The sequence below is a fragment of the Epinephelus moara genome, chromosome 22 (genome assembly GCF_006386435.1).
Source record: "Epinephelus moara isolate mb chromosome 22, YSFRI_EMoa_1.0, whole genome shotgun sequence".
NCBI classification, from domain to species: domain Eukaryota; kingdom Metazoa; phylum Chordata; class Actinopteri; order Perciformes; family Serranidae; genus Epinephelus; species Epinephelus moara.
In genome coordinates this window covers 29,689,321-29,710,900 of record NC_065527.1, presented here as the reverse complement: position 1 = coordinate 29,710,900, position 21,580 = coordinate 29,689,321, and the positions used below count along the sequence as shown (strand labels likewise).

Genomic DNA, 21,580 nt, shown 5'->3' with positions numbered 1-21,580 from the left:
ATGTACATAAAACTGTATAAAATGACTAAATGTTTTTTTTATTATTATAACAATGAATCATGAAATAAAAACTGCTGTTGTCTGATGAATCCTTAACATCCACGTCACTCCTGCTCAAAATCTCCTCCAGACCTTCTAATGTGGTATATTTATGCCGCTGCTGCTCCCCAGACATTGTAAAAGTATTTTAAAAGTATTAAAATACAAAAACAAAAGGAAAAACCGCTGTAAAATGGGCCGTGCGAAACAATGGCGTGCAATGAATTGTTTCGATCAACGGCGCTGCAGTTGCTCCCCACCGACTGCACCGCCTGGCTCTCACCTGATCTAACAGCTGATTGGTTGGATATCGACTCAACAATATGATGTTTTAGATAAACTGTTAATTTTTGGTGAATTTCAGATATACACATATGAGAGTGAGTGATGGTGACGTTATTTGGTTGCAGACTAAATACATTCATCATAAACTATACAGAGTCTACTGTATATTTACATTGGACTGTTTTAATTATTGAAGTGTTTAGCATCACAGAGACTGGTGGTCTGAGCGATTTGAGGATTCTTGAAATAACATCTGCACAGATGTGAAGCCCTGACTGTATCTCACTGATCTTTAATGAAAGCTGTTGTCTTGTATTTTTTTCCTCTGAAAATATGAACCTTATAGTCAGACACAATTTATTTAGCCTCTGTAGCTGAGGGGACAGGTCAAACTGATATGATGCTGATTTACATAACAATTCATGTAAAATGGAGGTTAAACCATGAACATAAATGACAGATCACCTGTAAAGCATTTTAATAAATGAATCTATCATAATTAAAACAATAGGAGACTGAGAACAAACTTGTCTATAAGTCTGACAATATTTTAATAAACTGACATCGTATCGGACATGATGTAAGTGTTGATCTATTTCGACCTCCCTCAGACCGTCACCATGGTCTTCTACCTTGAATGATGCCACTTTTAACAATCCGTCATGATTGCCTTGTGTCCCTGAGGACTGCATGTGGATTTCCCGCTTTGTTGTCGTTTGTATGACATTGCAAGGCAGAGAGTTACATTGCATGTTTTTGCCGCAGTTACAGAGCTCAGGCCCAGTTCTACAAGGATGCACAAGCATGCATTGCACCCTTATTTTATGTGTCTGCATGCTCAGTTGAAAAGAGTGAAAAACATTTTCTTTCCTTTTTTTTTTTTTTTTAAATTAATGTTGACATAACAATATAGAACACAATGATAGTGAAGTGCGTATTGTATTTGTTTTAATTCAGTGGTAATTAAATACAATTTCTGCCTTTCTTCAGTAACGTCACTGTCAACGCTGTCTGTCATGACCATATGACAAGTGCGCGTGACTGCACGTCACTCATTTGCGTCCAGCGCAGTTACCGGTGGCTGCTGCACCAGCCGGATGCAGCTTTCTGCTGTAAATACCGTTAACAGCCTGTAACACAAATAACGTTAACAAGATCGCCATGGATATTCGAAAATGCCTGGTTCAAGCAAAACACGACCAGCAACAAGTCAGACAACAGTAACGATGGTGAGACAGAGACTCAACCTCGACGTGAAGTTAGCCTAGCTGCTGGGGAGCAAGCGGCAGCCTCGTTCTGCTCACTCCCGCCCAAGCCGCTGCCTTCACCCCCAGCCCCAGAGCAGGCGCCCGGCTCATCCAAAGCACTGCCACCCAGTAAAAAAATAAAAATAAAAAATAATAAAAAAAATAAAAATGATATAAAAAACTAGAAATTCAATCTAGGAATTCTATCTATATCAATCAGTGATGGTTTTGAGCTGACAACACAGTGATTGTTATAGATACAATTCCTAGTTTGAATTTCTATGTTTTATTTTCAGGGCTAGATGGTCTGATGGGTGAGGTAGCCCGGACTAAATATAGCCTTTTCTTTGTTCTGCTACAATATTGCTGCAATAAAGCACTTGAAAGACACTTTAAATATTCTTGTTTGGCTGGTATCATCCCACTTGAAATGATTGGAAAATGTATAACTTAGTGTTGAATAACGTGCCGGGCATGTGCACCCCCTCTGATCTAAGATGCACCTCTAGTCATTATTTTCTGGAACCGGCCCTGGCGCACACTGAGGGGTGAAGACTAGTTTTGTTTTGATTTTTCTGCTGGATTTGTTTGATAATTGTTATCCGACACAAATAGATATTTTTCTGTACTGAGCTGTGTGCAGGAGAAGCAGGTAAGTTTGTTTTGTAGTTCTCTGTGTTTTGTTTTCCCTGTATAAGGAATACAGTCGGCTTTAAGTTAATTATTATTGCCTTTTGGTTGGTTATATTGCCCTTAAGCTCTGTTTTCAGTTGCATTTTCCAGCTCCCCCACCCCTCCTTTTTTTTCTTGTTGCAAAAAACTGCTGGGTATCTTTGCGCAAATTTGATTTAATTCAACTTTTTTCAGTTATTTGTGATTGGGGCTAGCTGTGAGCAGCCTACTTATTGTTCTTCCCCTATGTCAGCTATCCATAGCTGCTGGGTACTGTTTTTCCATGCTCCGCAGTCTGCGCCTAGCCTTACTAGTAGCTTGGTTGGTCCACATGGTGACACTCAGCTACAGATCCTGGCTGCCATACGAGGTTTGTCAGAGAGGTTGGGTAGGGTGGAGGCCCAGTGTCCCGCTAAGGCAGCCACATCAGCGCAAGTGTGCTCAGAAGAACCCTCCCCTGTCAGGCTATCCCCTTATCAGGATGATGGTGCGGTTCTGCCTGATGTTCTCTCTATGCCAATGATTCACCCTTTGAGGGTGACGAGCAGTCTGAGGGTGCTGCTGAATCTGAACAGCTTAAGTCCACTCACCCTGGGGGGGCGTCCAGCCTCAGCAATATGGGTGACAGTGAGCTCTTGCCCATGGATGTCATCTCAAGGGTTAAGAGTGCGGCAAAAATCTCGGGTCTCAATGTTCCTGTGGAAGCTTCTGCCCGGGTGGACGGGGTTTGGGCAGGCATTTCTCAGTCCCAGCACTCCCAGCAATTTGTCTCTGTGCCTGTGGCGGGGGACTATTTGCAGATGCTTAGGAAGGCAAGGAATGCCCCCAGTGGGGTGCCCCAGTTTAATGCCGGTTGTTGGAGGTTGGCTAAGACCCAGTATGCACCGTAGACTGGTTTAGGGAATATGCCTCCTGTAGAGCGGGAAATGGCAGCCTTGACATCTCTGGGTCCAGAGCGCGTGACTGCGAATCCATGCTGTCCAGTAAAATAGCGCGACAATATAATGCAGCCACACGAGCAGCCTGCTTGGGAAATGCTCTTGCTATTTTATTGGCAGCTCTTAGGAGGACTGCCACCCTGATGACCAGGACATCATGAGCCTGATTGATGCTGCTCTTGTCACTCATTCTCAGCTTACATGGGACATTGGTTAGGGTTGGGTCGGTATGAGAAAAAAACAAACCGGTCCGGTTTTTGTAAAAAAACGCATCAAGTCGGTAATACCGGATTTTCGCCACTTGGGGGCGCAATTGACTCATTTAAAATAAAAGATGACCTTAGGACAACAGAGTGACAGTAACAAGTTGTTTCTTTTATTCCTTACAAATGCATTTTGCAGCTTACTCAATCAGTGCAAACAAGGGTTGCCTCCTTCGTCTGGCTCAAAGCCAAAGTGTTGCCATAGTGGCGCATTCTTTGATTTCGTCGAGACTAAATTGTCCGCCATTATCGACTCCCCGTCACTATTGAACAAACTCCAGGCCAAGTAGAGGCACATGCGCACTCGCACCTCCTAGCTCAGTCCCCGCCCCACCCCCTCTCTCTCTCTCTCCCCTGCTTGCTGTGCGCTTGGTGAAGAGGTGCTCACAGACTCGGGCGTAATATAAGCGGAGCGGACTACGTGTGACACTGGTGCGCGGAGCGGAGTCTGCGCGGTCGTGCTTTGCGCGCACAGGGCTTGCGGATGTCCACTTTTACCGGGCGGACCTCTGTGACCCAACCCTAACATTGGTGCATCTATGTCTGCTGCCATGATGTCACAGAGGCAGATTTGGTTAGCGCAGACATCTCTGCCTGAAAATATTCGGAAGGAGCTGACCAATATGCCGATTGTGCCTGCACATGTGTTTCACCCTGACTCCCAGGGTGTACTGGATAAAGCTGAACAAACCCGGCTTACAAGGGATTCTGTTCGGCACACACTCAGCAGGGCTGTGGCTGCCAGGTGGAAACCTAGGGGCTCCCAGCCTGCCCCGCAGTTATCCTGGACTCACCAGGAGCCATGGGCTTATGGCAGGAGACAGGGGTCTGGGTTCTCGGCCTCTGGTGGTTCCAGGCAAGGGTCCCAGCCTCACTCCTCAGCTAGGGATGTGCCCCAGAGGAAGCGCCTCCCCAAAGGTCCAGGACCTCAGGGGGGTGTCACCTAGGGATGTGCGGGGGTCAGCCGCCGAAACTTGTTCCCAGCTATGCCTGGAAAGCTGGGAAGAAACAGTGTTACACCCAGGGGTATTGGCTACTGTATCAAAGGGGTACAGAATTCAGTTTCGGCGGCGCCCCCCTCCTTTTTCCGGTTTCACATGACTGTTGTCAGGGACCCGGCCCAGGCACAGGTGTGGGGGCTGCTTTGTCTCCTCTCCAGTTGTCGGGGATCACGATCCTTCCCTACTTGGACAATTGGCTGATTTGTGCTCCATCCCGCAGCCCAGTCATAGAAGACACACAGAGAGTGATCTCACATGTGCAGTCCTTGGGTTTCAAGGTAAATGTGAAGAAAAGCAACCTCGAACCACGGCAGCAGGCAGTTTTTGCGGGTCTTTGTCTGAACTCCCTCACATTGGTGGCATCCCTCACCCCTCAGAGGGTGATGAAAATTCTGGCCCTCCTGGATCGGTTCTGTCTTGGCAGGAGGCTAGCATTGGTTCATTTTCAGAGGCTGCTGGGGATGATTTCGGCCGCGGGGGCTGTTGTTCCTTTGGGCCTCCTCAGGGCTCGGCCACTGCAGAGGTGGCTGAATGCCTTCAAACTCCACCCAATGTTACACAGTCAGGTTAGCACACTTAGCACTTAGTAGCAGAACTACTAAGCAGAGTACATAACTCCTTGAGATCAGGTGGAGAGATCCACTTCCTCTCAGGAGGAAATCCAGGAAGAGGAAGGTTGTTTAAGTGTGGGAGTGGCCTATTTGAATCCCTTTTGTTTGAGACCATGCTGCAAGGTGAGTGTGTTTGCTGATCCTGTGAGTTTATCTGTCTCCTTTAACTTTAGCTTATATTGGAGTTATGCTATGTAGCGTGTGAAATAGAGTATGGTGAATGTGCTAGGAAAGGTAGTATCAGCACTGTCTCTACCTGGAGCTTGCATGAACAGAGCCTGGGTTTGTTGAAGGTGGCAGTGCTGTTTGGGCTGATCAAGCCATGTGTAAGTAAGGTAAAGGAGATTGTTGGGTTGGTGCGGGGAGCAGTGAGACCTGGCATTAGGGGAGTGTCTCTGGGATGCCAGAGATCACCGTTTAGCCTCCTGGAGGTGTCGTGGGACCAACTAGACGAAACACTGGTGACAGGAGGTTCCCACCCGATGACCTCCTCAAAGACATGCTAGTTATCACTGCTCACTGGTCTGTATAGTTAAGCCTTGCCATAATAGCTTATCATAGTGCTTAGGAGGTTATTCACTGAGGGCCGAATTCACAAAGAATGAACTGCGGCCGCTGATAGCACCTTGAATTGCACTTCACTTGCACCCGCAGTTTGCTCCGTCTTAACGTCCTATTCACAAAGGATATTGCACTAATGATATACCAGTGCAAACACGCCCACAAAGTTTGGCAGCTGAGTGCAGTTTGCCCCTGATTTGCCCCTGATTGCAGTTAGCCACATGGCAAAGTTATTTTTTTCACTTAACTGCGTGTGGCTATTAGCACTGGTATTAGTTAATTAGACTTTGTTTGGCAAAGTACTGAATACTGTATACCCTCATGTAGTGATGTCTGCTGGTGAGTCAGTCTAACAGTGTCGGATGGGTTGAGGCTGTGGATTTGACCAAGTTTGACCACTTTATCACTATTCCCTCTCACTTGTAGCTGTTTTTTTTTATTATCTTTTGAATTTAATATGAATTATGGAACCGTTTTTGTTCACGTTTGTTTCCCCCGTTTCGTAAAATAAATTATTGAAAGTTGCTTTTGAAGTGCGTGACAGAGGTGCGTTTTGAGAATGACCGCAGACTGTCACCTTTTCAACGCATCAATATCTTCGGATGCCATTAAAATAATAATGATTATAATAATAATGTCAAAATATTATTTACAGACTGATTTAACAGACGATCACTGCTGCCACGATCACTGGAAAGTCTGGGCGAGAGGCTTCCACAGAGGAGCGCCCAGTTTGCACCAGCTTTCTAAAGACGTTATTTACTTCACTCAAACTGCGTGTGGCTATTAGCGCTGGTGTTAGTGAATTAGACGTTGTTTATCAATGAGGCTCATTTGCATAGAAAGGGGCAATTTTTGCGCCAAATATATGCATATTACCTCATTTAAATACATGAAAATAACACCGGAGCACCGATGGTATCTGTTTGCTCCATTTTTACCGGTTTAGCGGCCGCAAAAGCCACGCAATCCTTTTGTGAATTCGGCCCTTAGTGTTGATCCTTTCTCTAGAGCACAAACTTCTTGTGTTTATTTGAATTGTATTTTTGTATGTTTATTTATTATTTTTACATCTTGCCTGTTGTAACTTTTCAGTTATGCAAGATTAACTACTGCAAGACACAACAGCACTTTCAGTTTTGATTGGGCAATTATCCTACCTCAGTTACGTAAAACATTTGCGTAATGTGAAAGAATCTAAAATAAACTGGATAGTGAAAATGGAATGAAAAGTGATGTGCAGAAATGTATTTTAATGGTGCAAATAAATCAGTACAGTACTTTTGTCTTCGCCAGTGTACATACAGGGGACATTGCACTGAAGCTTTCAATAACCGAAGTAACCCAAATACAGTAAGTAAGAAAAAAAAGCTACATATTTATCGAAAGAATGTAAAGAGTGATCCTGGCATCTACACAGAAACCATAGTTGTTAAATTGTTTCACTCATTTCCATCATCCTCCCTGGGGCAGCCATGAGGATGTTCTTCACAGTGATGCTCAGACCCTATGCGCAGATTGTGTAGTGTGCATGCTGCGACTATTAGTTTTATCAATATGTCAAGTCTACTATTTTGCATGTCTCGCATTCGTCGCCAAACACATTTCATTCGGCCAAAGCAATTCTCCACTACAATTCTACCACGGGAAACACTTGCATTGTGGTGTAACTGGGCAGCTGTTGTCTCTTAGAGGGCATATGATGAAAGGTTGGCCTATGTACCTAGCTGTCACCCAGCAGCTTGTTGGTCCCCATTTTCTCAGGCCATGTGGAGAAGAAGGTGGAGATTCTCAGCATACTGGCATCATGAACCCGCCCTGGTGGTCCAGGGAAAATGTCAGTGAAGCTTCCCAGGTCATCCACAGTGCCCTGAAGCAGTAGCGAGTAGTAGCCTTTGCGGTTGAGATAATCATCCCCTCAAATATGAGGCCTTTGGATACGGAAATGGCAACCATCAATTGCACATATGATGTTTGGGATCCCACACACCCTCTCAAATGACCTGGTTATGGTTACCTTCTGACAGTAAGAAGGCCAGGTGATGTATTGAGCAGCTAGCTGACAGACACCATCCAGGATTTCTGTAACAGCACCATGGGCTGTCCCTTGTGACACATTAAACTTATCCGAGATCTCTCTGAAGGAATTCTGATTAGCCATGTACCAGAGGAATATTATAAGCATTTTCTGGAGAGGGATGTCTCCCTGGTCAGGTTGATCTCATTGTTCACTCAGCTGAGCAAGTAGAAGGTTGAACTGTGTATGTGAAAGACAGACATGCCTATTAAAAGTGGCTTCATCCATCTGAAACATGATGTCCTAGGCAATTCCCGTTTTCAGAACCCTTGGACTGGGATGAAACCAGAGGGCCATAGCTTGTCTAAGGGGAGACAAAAACATACAATTAACATACAATTAAGCCTGGTGAATAACCGACACTTGTGCTTACTGTAACAACTTTAATCTTCTTCAAACAATGGCAGCGCATGACAGTTTTTTGTTGGATTGTTTGCTTGTTTGTTTAATAAATCAGCACGTCAAAGTAATTTTTGTTTTATGTCTGCTTCTAAATGACCAACGAGCAAGACTGCAGAAAGAAATTGGAAAAACGATCAGATTGCCAATTTTAAACATTGTTATTCGTTATGCCTATTATTTAGCTGTCATTACTAGGCTACAAACAGTGAACTTGTATACAAGCGCGGCATTCACCGCTATTCAAAATATTTGCAGACGGCACCACTATAGCCAATAAATACAAATATCATCTGATAAATCCACACTCTTGTTCCGCCATGATAAGCAGCTGAAGTATCTGATTTATGCGTTCTTGTTGAACACATCACAGGAGAGTGAAAATCTTCTCGCGAGCATGCATGTTTGTTTACGTCCAAGGTCCGATGTGAGGCGATGAACGTACTTTTTCCAGAAGTAGGGGCTTTTCCAGGCTTTTCATGTCAGGTGCTCGGAAACCTCCGAACCCTCTGATCGCAGCTTGTGCTTGGTATCGTTGGAAATTAGTTTGTCTAGTTTCATGTGACACCCAACACGATGGGGTGGAGTGTGCCTATATATGTTTACTGTGGCTTTTCATTTCGACTGTTGCCCATATTTACAGGATATGTATGTAAAGTTTGACACAAATGTTTATGTTGTTGTCACACACGAGTCTGTAATCAATTCTAAAAAAGTGAAAAGTGAAATCTGTAGTCAATATTTGTGTAGGATATAGGATCTACTTTTTCTTCTGGCTTCCACTCTCCTCACGCTTGGCGCTCGCGCACTGACAGACAGAAGACACAGACAGAAAAAGAAGTTTGGAGTTACTTCACTCCAGTAAACGCAAATGAAGCAACATGTGACTTGTGTCGGAAGTCTATGCAGTATTGTGGCAACACCACAAACCTGAGCAAACACTTGAAGATGGATCACATAAAAGAGGATGACGAGTTACAGCGGAGGTGATTAGAGGAGCGTGAGAGAGAGGGAGCGCAGGGAAATGCCCCCACACCTGCTGCCCGAATGAGACAGACCTCTGTGATGGAAACCCTTCAGAGAAGCAGGCAATATCCAGTGAATATAGTGAAAATACATCACAGTAACGGGTGTATAGACGTAGATTAGATAAATTTACATAAAATACCAGAATATATTATGTATGTATGTATCTAAAAGCAGTTTTCAGTCTGCCAAAAAACACACTATCTGGATAACAAAGGATGATACAAAAGTAATGCAAGTTTGTTACAAATTTTGAGGCACAGTCACATGTGCGCCATATTCTCTCCCTTGTAAGAATCCCAGAATCACATATTAACCATACATTTGAAAGGATAGTCTGGATTCATAAGAGTCCCTTCTGATTTGTCCCAAAACTGGGAGTCCTTACTGTTCACTCAAAAAGACTTAATACCAGTTATGTTTGTTCAATGAAATTGGACTCCTAACCCTTTGAGGAAGGAGTTTTTCCAAATGTTTCCTCAGAACTCAATCTCATTTATCTATCCTCAGTAGCTTTCTGTGCCCCATAGCCATTGTGACATCATCATTAGAATGTTTGGTTCACATAATACTAATCACATGGGTGTAATCGTATACCTCAAACAGGTTTAGCATTGCTAGCATCACTCTAAATTCTATTGCTAAGCAACATGCTTCATGACCCCTTTAACTGAGCATCTAATTGAGAGTCTAGTTGTTCCCATGAGCCCAATTTCATCAAGCTATGATGAGGTCAAGGGGCCTCTTTGAAAATTGTCTCACCGATTTATTACTTATGCTACCACTGGCATCCATGTTCCCCAACGACATATTGTTCATAAACCTTCCGGTTGGCCCTGAATAATCAGCCAAACAAATTAATCTGTTGTCATGTACATTTTTGGAGAAGATAATTGTATTATGAAGTTGCATCCCTTTCCCTGATTCTCAAGTAAAATAAAAGTCTCTGTTCTACTGTAGCTGACCAAAGAAATGCTTGGGTACAACACCGATTGTTCACTTTCCAGCATCGACATCAGGGAAGATGACAGTTCATCTGAATCATCAGAATGAAGTAGTCAGAAGCGACACTGTGTGAAAGAAGATTCAAAACTCCACAAACTGAGACCAAAGACTTCATTAGAATCAAAAAATAGCTCAGATGGGTTATCAGGAGCCAAGATAAAGAAGCGAGGCAGGGAAGCAGGCTTGCATTCCAGAGAAGAGGATTCAGATGAACCAAGACTCAAAAGGGACAGGGACACAATACAAGAGGAGTGACAACAGAAGAAGTTCTAGCGAGGAAGAAGATTCTGTTGAATCAAGACTCAAAACAAAGAAACGATACAACAGAAGTGACAAGAGATGCTCAAGTTCTAATGAAGAAGAGGATTCAGGTGAATCAAGACACAAAACAAAGACAAGATACAAAAGGAGTGACAAGAGAGGCTCAAGTTCTCGAGTAGAAGGTGAATCAGATGACTCTGCATCAGTCAAAAGAAAGAAAAATAGAACACGGTCAGTTAAGAGGAGTGATTCTCTTGTTGTAGCTGATGTTTTAAAAGTAGATGGGTCCAAGAAATACCACCAAAAGAGAAACTACTGTATTTTCTGCCAGGAACTGCAATCAAAAAATGCACGCCATCTGGAACGTAAACATGGGGATAAAATGGAAGTCGCTAGCGCAATGATGTATGCAAAGAAGTCTAAAGAAAGGAGAAATCAGCTGGATCTCCTTCGCAGGCAAGGAAATTGGGCACACAACATTACAGCACTCACAAAAGGAAAAGGGACACTGGTACCTTGTAAACAACAAAGTGATGGCAAGAGCAGTCCAAAGGACTATTAGCATTGTTTTGCATGCTTTGGGTACTTCAAACACAAGTCTTTGTGGAAGCATGCAAAATGGTGCGCACTTGCTCAAAATGTTGGCAGAACATTACCTGGAAAAACAAGAAGACAGGCTCTCTGTGCTGCGGCTCAACCTGTATCTAAAGACGTGAACATGAAGGTATGCCCTCGTGAATGGCATGACTCAAGACGAAACTGCTCATGCAGTAAAAGAAGACAAATATATCATGAAGGTTGGAGAAAAGATGTACAACAGGCAACGTGAAACTGCCTCTCAACAGATGTCGTACAGGATGTTCTGTACGACATCTATTGCACGTCTGTCCGTCCTGGAAGAGGGATCCCTCCTCAGTTGCTCTTCCTGAGGTTTCTACTGTTTTTTTCCCCGTTAAAGGTTTTTTTTGGGGAGTTTTTCCTTATCCGCTGCGAGGGTCATAAGGACAGAGGGATGTCGTATGCTGTAAAGCCCTGTGAGGCAAATTGTGATTTGTGATATTGGGCTTTATAAATAAAATTGAATTGAATTGAACATGACAATGTTCGTCAAATTATGCAAGGACTGGGGAGACTCTTGATCCTAGGAAGGAAGGTGACCCCTCTGAAAAAGATGGAGGATCATATCAATCCACAACACTTTCACCATGTTATTTGAGCTGTCAAAGAAGTAACTGGATTTGATGAAAAGAGGAACAAGTTTGAAAAACCCACCCTAGCCACAAAGCTAGGGCAAAGCATCCAGAGAGTATCAGACATCATGGTGGCTGAAGCACTATGATCCCAGAACAATGAAAAAAAGCAGGTTGTCCAAGAGTTTAGACGCATGTACAGTCTTACCTGGAATGAGATGATCTCTTCCGCTGCATACCGTACACTTGAGGATAAGAAATGGAACAAACCGAAGCTCATTCCATTAGCAGAAGATGTGAAAAAAATGCACATGTACATGACAATACTATGGGCAGTTTTTGGATGAGAAAACCTCAAAGAATTGGAGCAATCTTGCTAAAGTAATACTGGCACAGATAATCCTTTTCAACCGAAGATGAGAAGGCGAGGTCTCAAAGATGCATTTGGAAGCATTTCTCAGCAGAGACAACTCCCCATTTAATGAAGATATTGGTGAAGCACTGACGGAGTTGGAGAAAAGGCTCTGCCAGCATTTCGAACGTGTGGAAATTCGAGGGAAGCATGGCAGGAAGGTGCCCATCATCCTTACTCCAGCAATGGTGCAATCCCTGGAGCTACTTGTGGAGGAGAGAAGCTCATGTGGAGTAGGTGAAAACCTCTACTTATTTGTGAGACCAGGGTTTGAAACAAGGGGTCTGACTGCATCCGTGAGTTGGCTAAAAACTGTGGGGCCCAAAAACCTGAAGCTCTGTCATCCACAAAGCTGAGAAAACAAGTGGCCACTCTGTCAAGAGTACTGAATCTAAATGACACTGAACAAGATCTTTTGGCAGACTTTCTGGGACACGACATAAAAGTACACAGGAAGTTATATCGCCTCCCCGAAGGGACTTTGCAATTGGCAAAGATCAGTAAGGTATTGATAGCCTGTGAACAGGGCAGACTGGCCGAATTCAAGGGGAAATGTCTGGACCAAATCTCGATCAGCCCCAAAGGTAAGAAACTATTAATTGTAAGGGCAAAGTTGACTGTTGCCTGTATGTATTGTATTGATACAATTGATACAATTTGCCTTTGTTTGCCATCTTGAAGACCAATTTGAAGTTATGGAAGAAAGCTCGGGGGAGTCATCTGCAGATGAAGATCATCCAGCTTCTCCAGCAGGTATGTCTATGCTTCAAATTGGTGTGCTTGATCACAATAACATTTCCCTTTTTATGGGTTAATGTTTACATCCTCAATCTATACACAGTAAATTCTGGACATCATACAGTCAGGCTGTATAGATGGCTAGTCATGCCACGTGCATCATGTTTCCTATGAATGTTTTCCAGGAGAGGAATCTGTGACTCAAGACGAGCAGGGCACTTCTAAGCAGCAGCCCGGACAAAAGCGAGGCTCGGGAGGTAAGAATGTGGCATAGTCATTACGTGTGCCATATGTATGTTAAATTATTGTTGTAGCTGTGTTTGGTTAGAGCATCTATAGACAGTATTTCTGGACATTTATACACATTACACAACATGCAGAGGGTCATTCTTGCCCTGTTTGAGTTCATTTTCTATGACTGTTTTCCAGGAGGAGCTTCAGTGACTGGAGACAAACGGGGCACTTCAAAGCAGCAGCCTGTAGAGGAGCAAAACTCAGGAGGTAAGCACGACGCATGGCCCTCACTTTTCCCACCCTGATATGTGTCAGCAGCAGTTCCTATACACTGTAACTGAACAGCAAGAGGAGAAATCAAAGGCTGATCAACCCTGTTCATGCCAGACACTAGCTAGTATTTCCAGTCTAGTCTGCTTGGCTGGGATATTTACTTTGTTGGCTTTGTCATCACAATGCCCTGGTCCCACAAATGGTGTGAAGTGAAAATATCAACTTGATAGTTTTTATAGATCAAGGTCTATATTCCCAACACTGTTCGAACGTTCATATACATACGCCAAAACGATTACCTGGCAGCTAAGTAAACAGCAGTGTTAGAGAAATTAGCAAGCAGCTAGCTACTTAACAATGAAAGCAGTTAAATAAAACTCAACTACTACTAAAAATTGCAAACTAACACTAAGGAAATGTGGTTCAACATACATCCAGACTGCATTGTGGATAGGGTTCATAATCTGAATCTGGAATGCAAAGAAGATTTTTAAGGGAAATATGTAATTTGTAAGTAATTAACCTCAATTACCTGACCTAACTATTAAAAATGTACTAAGATTTGAATGAAGTTAAACTACCATCCTACAACTGCAAAATTTAGTTAAAGTAGTAATTGAACTACACGTTGTTAATTATTCACCAACACTGGTAAACCAGTTGTTTTAGCATGGTATTTTATATATGGGCAACTTGTCCAGGCCAAAAATAAGTAGGTCCTCAACCCCCCCTATTTTCTTTAGCCAACGACTCCTTGAGACTGAACAGCAGCACGTACGTACAGTATATTGGTGGGAGGGCAGGAAAGTCAGGCTGGCTTCCCCTTTCCTATTGATGTCTGACAATTTTCAACATGTATCAAATTTCTTGTGGATTATGTGTTCTTCACAATCTCTTTTCCAAGGTGCTAAAAAGGCAAAACGAAAGTGGTCAACAGAGGAGGTGATTGCAGTTGAACAGTCTCTGATGGACTTCATTCGTATGGGGAAGACACCTGGAAAGCAGGATTGTGAGAGGTGCATCGCTGCTTCCCCTCAAGCCCTAGCTGAGAGGGACTGGAGAGGTGTAAAATTCTATGTTCACAATAGAATAGTTTCAGATCAGAGGCTGTAGACATGGACCATGTTTACAAAGGAAAATTCAATCCAGTTGTTTTCAACTGGACACAGTGGCATTTACCCCACCTCCCACACCATGACAGTATGCCCTCTATTTCCATAGGAACACAATAGTCACATCAGATATATCTACTGTATGTAAGCTATACACATAGTGAGGTTGAAACTGTTCGTCTATTGGAAAAACTAAAAAGTTACTTTGACCATTGTTGTAGGGTTGGGTTAAAGGACCCCAAAGGTTCAGGGGCCTTTCATTTAGAATGCAATAACTTCCTGGTTCATCTTTTCTACTGCAGTGTATCTTTTGATAATGTATTCTATCTGAGAAGGCACTTTAGTCTGTTGTGTGTCTGACTTGTTGAGCTGTTAATGCTGCATTCACATGGAATCAGGCAAACGGCAGACGGTAAACCGGATGTCATGTTAGTGGACGAGAGAAGGACAGTAAAACTTGGGTGAGGACAGCAGAGAATACTGTCCACGGCAACGGTAGATGGCAATGCCGTCCAAAGTTAAAATATTTTAACTTTTACCATTCACCGGCCATGGAATACTCAACCGGATGTGACGTAGTTCCAAAACAGAAAACATGGCTAAACTCGACAACGAAAAGCTAGTGCTTTTGGTGCAGCAGCACCCAGAATTATATGACCAAACTTTAAAAGCCTACCGTGATGCTTCCAAGAAGGCGTACATATGGGACACGATTAGCGCATAGCTGGGTGGAATACCACGTACGTAATATGAAACGTAACATTATGAATTGCTTTAATAGCTTAGCGAGCTCTTTGGCTAACATTAGCTCTCTGTAGCCCATAGACCGAGTCTGCAGCAGACACATACGGTTCCTCATCTCCCAGCAACAACGTTAACATTTTCTCATTCATAGTATGGTAAAATATATATACATTAATTGTGCTGGTAACCCTATACTGCTTGAATTGAATACGTATCCATGATAGATGATAGTTAACTAGATGCACTGTGCATGTTTATCCTGCTCACAGCTTGGATAATAATAGATACGTTTTTTCTTTCCCATTCAGTACAGACGTGCAAAACGCGATGGACCAACATCAGGGACCGCTACAAAAAAGAAATAAAAGCAGACGAAATGCCCAGTGGGTCAGGTGTATATGCATAGACTAAATGCATTGCTGTAATAATAACAATAAATAAAACACAAGAATATATATTTTTTAAATATTTTATTCAATCTGCTGTAAAAACATCACCATAGCAACAATCACGTGTCACGAGTCACGTGTGTCTCATTTTGCCGTCGTGCCGTTCCGTTGGACCGCTTGTGTCTTTCTCCCATTCCCTCCAGCAGATGTCTCCCATCTGCCGCCTGCCGTCTGCCTGATTCCATGTGAATGTGGCATAAATCACACCCGTTCAATACTTCATGGTTTTAACCCTTTGAGTAGTGAGGGTTTTTTTTTTCAAATGCTGGTTTGAACATTCACCTCAAAAGGTTAAGGAACTTGAAGGTCTCATTTTTATAATTTTACCAATTTTTTGTGATTCCCACGAGTCTATTGGACTTAAAAAAAAAGGTTTAATCTATCTTCTTTGGATTTTATTTTAATATGGTTTTATTTTTAATCTCACCCTCAGACCTCAGTTTGTCAGGCTCGGTAACAAATTGTCTGACACCATTTTAATCAACACAGGAGCACCTCAAGGCACAGTTTTATCTCCTTTTTTATTCTCACTTTATACCGCCGACTTCAGACATAGTCAGCCATCCTGCCTGGTGCAAAAAATTTCTGATGACACCGCCTTAGTGGGTCTGCTTAACCAGAGCAATGATGTGGCCTATAGAAACGAAGTCCAATCCTTTTCCAGCTGGTGTGACTCTAACTTCTTAAAGTTAAACGTAGGAAAGACTAAGGAGTTAGAGATTGATTTAGAAAGAAAAGAGAGGAGGTCCTTCCAGTGACAATTAATGGTCAGGTGATCGAAATTGTCGGGCCTTATAAGTACCTTGGTATCCATTTGGTTACCAAGGTTGCCTAATGGCAACGTTATGTCTTCTTAGTCGACTCTGACAAGGCAACACCCCTTTTCCATAATATGAGACCTTTAAGATTTTGTTGTTTTGAAAGATATTCACATTTTACTACTGTTTGTATGTTTTCGTCTTACAATGCACTTTTTCCACTTTTCATTGAATTCAGGGAAAATCAAAGAAAAAGCTGTATTGCATAGATGCAAGGAATGTATTTCTACAAATAGTATATTTGATTTAAAATTCTTTTTGTACAATGAGTTTGTATTGGAACTGTCTCCAAAAGAATTGTTCTTAAATCAAGGACAGTGCTAATCCTATTTAAAACTGGAAAAGCAACATTAAAGGCTAATGTTCTGGCAGAAGTATCTTTGATTTCATTTAGCCTTCTTAAGATTGGTAGAAGTTTTATATCTTCCCAGTCTTAATTTAGTTGACTATGGTATTTGCTCTCACTTAGACCCACTTTGGGATGGGAAAGACGTGATTGTTAGAAATGTAACCGTGTTAGTCTTTGGCACAAGCTCAACATGTTATATGGTTATTGTCTAAACCTTCATCTTCAATTAACGAAACTGTTGTGGCGTTGTTGCAATATGAATCCAAACACAGGGCACAGGGGTGAGGTCAAGTTATGAAGATTTATTGCAAGCTACCGGAGAATGGAGGTGGAGTTGAGAGGAGATGATGGCTAGCAGAGGCAGAGGACTGAGCGTAGTTGGGACAGCAGACAGGTTGGAAAGAAGGCAGGTGGGTATGTAATGATCCCAGGGCACAAGGAAAAATGGTGAGCACAAGTATAGAACACAGAAACAACAGATTCTCAAAAATGACTGGAACCTTTAAGTGAACCTGAACAGTATCTGAGACAATGATGTGGCGATGAGTGGGAGTCGAGCAGGGGTAGATATGCAGGAGAAGGTGATGAGCTGATGGAAGACACGTGTGCAGGTTGAGCTGGGAGCCAGGAGCCAGGAGAGTGAGAGAGGGAGCGCCACAAGAACACCACACCCACATCACAGACACAGAGGGAGACAGAATGGAGCACAGGAGAAGCATGGAAGGGGGAAACATTAGGAAACACAAGGGAAGACACTGGGGCATGGCCATGGCTGTGACAATGCGTTATGCTTTCTGAATTTTATTTACTTTTTTTCACATTATTGACTTTAATCTGGTTCTTTCACTCCTTTCAAGACAAAAAGCACATCAGAAGGATGGGATAAAGACAGGAATGTTTGTAATTAGTAGTTAGTGCTTGTTACCTTGTAGCTGAATAACAAACCAGGGCTAGCTGTGAGGCTAGTGGAGCGTTAGCCGCAGCATGACCGGAGGGAAGCACAGCCAATTAGCCTCTGCTAGCTTCCCAGCTAGCCCCGGCTCTCCGTTTGGATCCAACTGGAGCACCGAGCCCTGGTTTGTTATTCAGGTTAAAGTGGGAAGAAGCAGCAGGTTTGTCAGGCAGCTGAGTGAAGTGGAGCCTGCGGAGGAAACACCGGGACTGTCTGGATGTAATAGTCCGTGGAGGTGCTGCAGTGCTCGGCTGCACAGATAGGAGACCCCTCGGTTGACAGGATGTACAACTCTCTTCTTCTTCTTCTACTACTTCTTCTCTGGGGTTTAACGGCAGCTTGGATCCTTAGCGTTGCATTACCGCCATCTTCTGGAGTTATTTGACTCCTATATTATCCAGTGCCTCATATTCTCCATATCAGCCCAGTTCTTTTTAGAAAGTATATCAGACACTTTCTGCCTTTCCCAGTCGCACCACACACCAGTAGGTCCTTTAAGCTTGATCCTGTGAGTCCTTCTTTCCTCATCTCCTCCAGCATTTCCTTCCGTTCCTCTCTGTAGGCCTATTTGTTGCAGTTAGTAGTCACATGTTCCACGGTTTCTGGTGTCTGACAATAGTCACATAATCCATTTACATGTTTCCCTATAAGTGTCCCATTCAAGTTACTATGTCCAATTCTAAGTCTTGTCATCACTGTCTCCTCTCTCCTGTTTCCTCCCCTGCTTCTCCCAGTACCCACTCTCTTCTGTAGTGCATATATAGATGTCTCCCTCTCACTTCCTAGTGCTGCTGCCATTTTTCATTAGTTTTCTTCAATACTATAGTCTTTTCTTCCAGTTTTGATAACTTGATAATGATATCTATATTTTCTTTTTTAACTGCTTGCTTGGCTATAAAATCAGCTTTCTCGTTACCCACAATGCCCATTTGCGCTGGAACCCAAATAAATTTGACTACTATACCTTGTCTTATTATTCTTGAAGGCATTTTCAATATTTCATACAATATGTCTTGTCGATTTGTGGAAGTACCACACTTTAAACTACACAAAGCAGATGCTGAGTCACTACATATAAGCACATGGTTTGGTCTGGCTTGCTCCACCCACTCTAGCGCCATCACAATAGCCAACAATTCAACTGTATACACACTTAAATAATTTCACATTATTTTACCCATTTCCACTCTTCTACTAGGAACTGCAACAGCAGCCCCAGTGCTGCCTGTTGATGGATTTTTTGAACCATGTGTAAATACATGAACATAACCCATATAACTAATTTCTGTATAGTTATAAAATTCATGTACACAATCTACATTTTTATTTCTTGCTTTAACCTGAAGCAGCTCTAAATCCACCATCAGTCCCTCTAACATCCACACAGGGGTTGTAGGCCACAATACTGTCGGGCAGAACTCCATTTCATACACCCCAGGTCTCTTGCTGTTTCATCTCCTGTCCATCCAAACCTTAAATTCATTGTTCTAGCCCTTTCCCAACATTGTTGTAACACTTTTCTGGTTGGGTGATTTTGTTCATGTCCTCTTAGATTCATCCAATAATTAACTCTTAGCTGCTTCTTACATAAAGACAGCAGCATTTCTCCTGCTTCAACTTGCAGGGCACACACAGGTGATGTTCTTGTTGCCCCTACACACAGCCTAAGAGCCCGAGCCTGGATCACATCTAATACTGCTAATACAGTTTTTGCAGCAGAACCATATACTACACTTCCATAACCCATCCTTGATCTAATTAATGCAACATAAATATATTTCAAGGATGCCACATCTGCTCCCCAGTCCAAACCTACAAGGCATCTCATTACATTTATAACTTTTTTACATTTGTCAGCAATATTTTTATGTACCACTCTCTCACTTCCCTACTTTGTTTATCTCATGCATTCCTCTGACTTCTGGTTTCTCTTTTTTGCATTATTTCCTCTCACGCAGGCGCAGAACTTACGTGCTACTTGGCCGTCGGATGTAGTCTTTATAGTGTGTTCAAATGCAACTGACACAGGGCGACGTGAGGCGACGTAGACGACGCAACAGTTGGCTTTTGTCGCTGCTGGTTCTTTGATGTTGGTTTGGTGTGTCAGCACCTTTACACAAAAAGGGTAACTAATGAGTAGATAATGATTCAGTACTCATTACCTACTCATTTTGATGTCTCACTTTACTTTAGGATACACATAAAGGGTAGGTAATGATTAAGTAATAGTTAGTTCCTCATTAGTTCCTCAGTAACTACTCCTCTGAAATTTGATTAGGAGTTACTGAAGAACTGACCATTAACTAATAGTTAGTTCCTCATTAGTTCCTCATTCATTCCAAATTGTTTCATAGTAACTACTCTAAATTTTGTGCACCTCAAACAATTGTACTGTGAACAACGGTGTGATCAGTATACAGTACTTTACACGCAGCCCCCATGGTAAGTTCTTTAAGCTTAGCCTACCTAAGATGTGACACACTATCATATTTATTTCTAAGGCATCATCGTACAGAATAACATGGATGATCATATTAATGTGTATGTGGTCTGAAAATAATTAATAAAAGTCTTCTCAAGAATCCTGCTGTCTGTAATTTTTTTTATTAAGGAACTAATTGTAAAGATGATGATGAAGTAATGAAAGACTACTCATTATGTGTCATTTTACTTCAGGACATAAAAAGGTTAACTAATGGACAGGTTATTGTTAATGATTCTGTACTGATGAAGTAACTAGTTCACTAATTATTAAGTCGTGATTAACCCCTCTATGAAATTTGATCATGAGTTACTGAAGAACTGACCATTAACCAATAGTTAGTTCATCATTAGTTCCTCAGTAACTAGTCCTCTGAAATTTGATCAGGGGTTACTGAAGAACTGACCATTAACTAATAGTTCATCATTAGTTCTTCATTAGTTCCTCAGTAACTACTCTAATTTTGTGTAGCTTATTGTAAAGTGTTACCATTACGTGTTTACGTTTACCGGAAGAAAACACTGTAGTCCTCGTTCCGGATAACAAGATGCTTGACGCCGCCATTCTTAGTGCCTTTTTCAGGCTTGTTTCACTTATATTCTTAAAGCAGCAGTACGTCAACAATCTTGTTCTGCTAATGCTTCATCTGTTGAGGAGGAGAAGGGAGGTAGAAGGTCGAAGAGGGGAGACAGAAGACCGTGCTGTGGCGAATGGAAACCGGTTAGTGCAACGAGTCCGACTGCTCTATCTCAGCCCGTTGCTATACGCGCTATACGTCATCGCGCCAGAAGGGCAAGGAAAAGAGCATGAGCAGAAAGACCGTAATGAACTTAAAGAGGAATGAGTGTATAAAAGTGTGAGAAATTCTTTCATTCGGAATTAGAAACGGAAAATTCCAGCCCTTACATCGGAATGAATTTTCAGTCGCATTGACCATTTTCATTCCGAATTAGGTGTTTACAAGATCACTTTTAATAGGAATGAACTTTCATTCCGAATGAAAAAGGAATTAAACTGTCCATGTAAACCCACTCATTGTCTGTCCACAACAAAAGCTTTCTCGGGATAACAATGGATATCACGTCACTGGATATAACGTTACTGGGACTAAAAATCTACAGAAGCGCTACCGCTTAATGTAACATTACAGCACTGTGGTGAGGCCAGCAGGTCGACAATGACTTCAGAGATGGTTAGAGACGTGTTTCATTAAAGGGAAATTTCGGTTTATTTCAACCCGTCTCCTATCGTCCTAAATTTGTTTCAAGTCAGATACAGCCGGGGCGCATAGTAGCGTCAGACCTGTTAAAACGTAATTGAACGGGCAACCTTCAAGTGCAAAGTTAGTCCACTAAACAAGCTTTTTCTCCACAAAGACTGCCTCATATCGTTAGGATAAATGTCAGAGAACATATATAAAACGACATGTAAACGTGTTGTCT

General features: G+C 42.5%; 1 protein-coding gene and 1 pseudogene across 1 annotated transcript in view; one reads left to right on the top strand and one right to left on the bottom strand.

Annotated features, from left to right (window-relative positions):
- LOC126383951 (gastrula zinc finger protein XlCGF26.1-like) overlaps positions 1 to 21,580 on the bottom strand; it is a 141,124-nt gene that overhangs the window by 19,207 nt on the left and 100,337 nt on the right. The window lies entirely within an intron of this gene.
- The window catches only part of LOC126384260 (neoverrucotoxin subunit beta-like), a 13,201-nt pseudogene continuing 4,303 nt past the window's right edge, over positions 12,683 to 21,580 (top strand).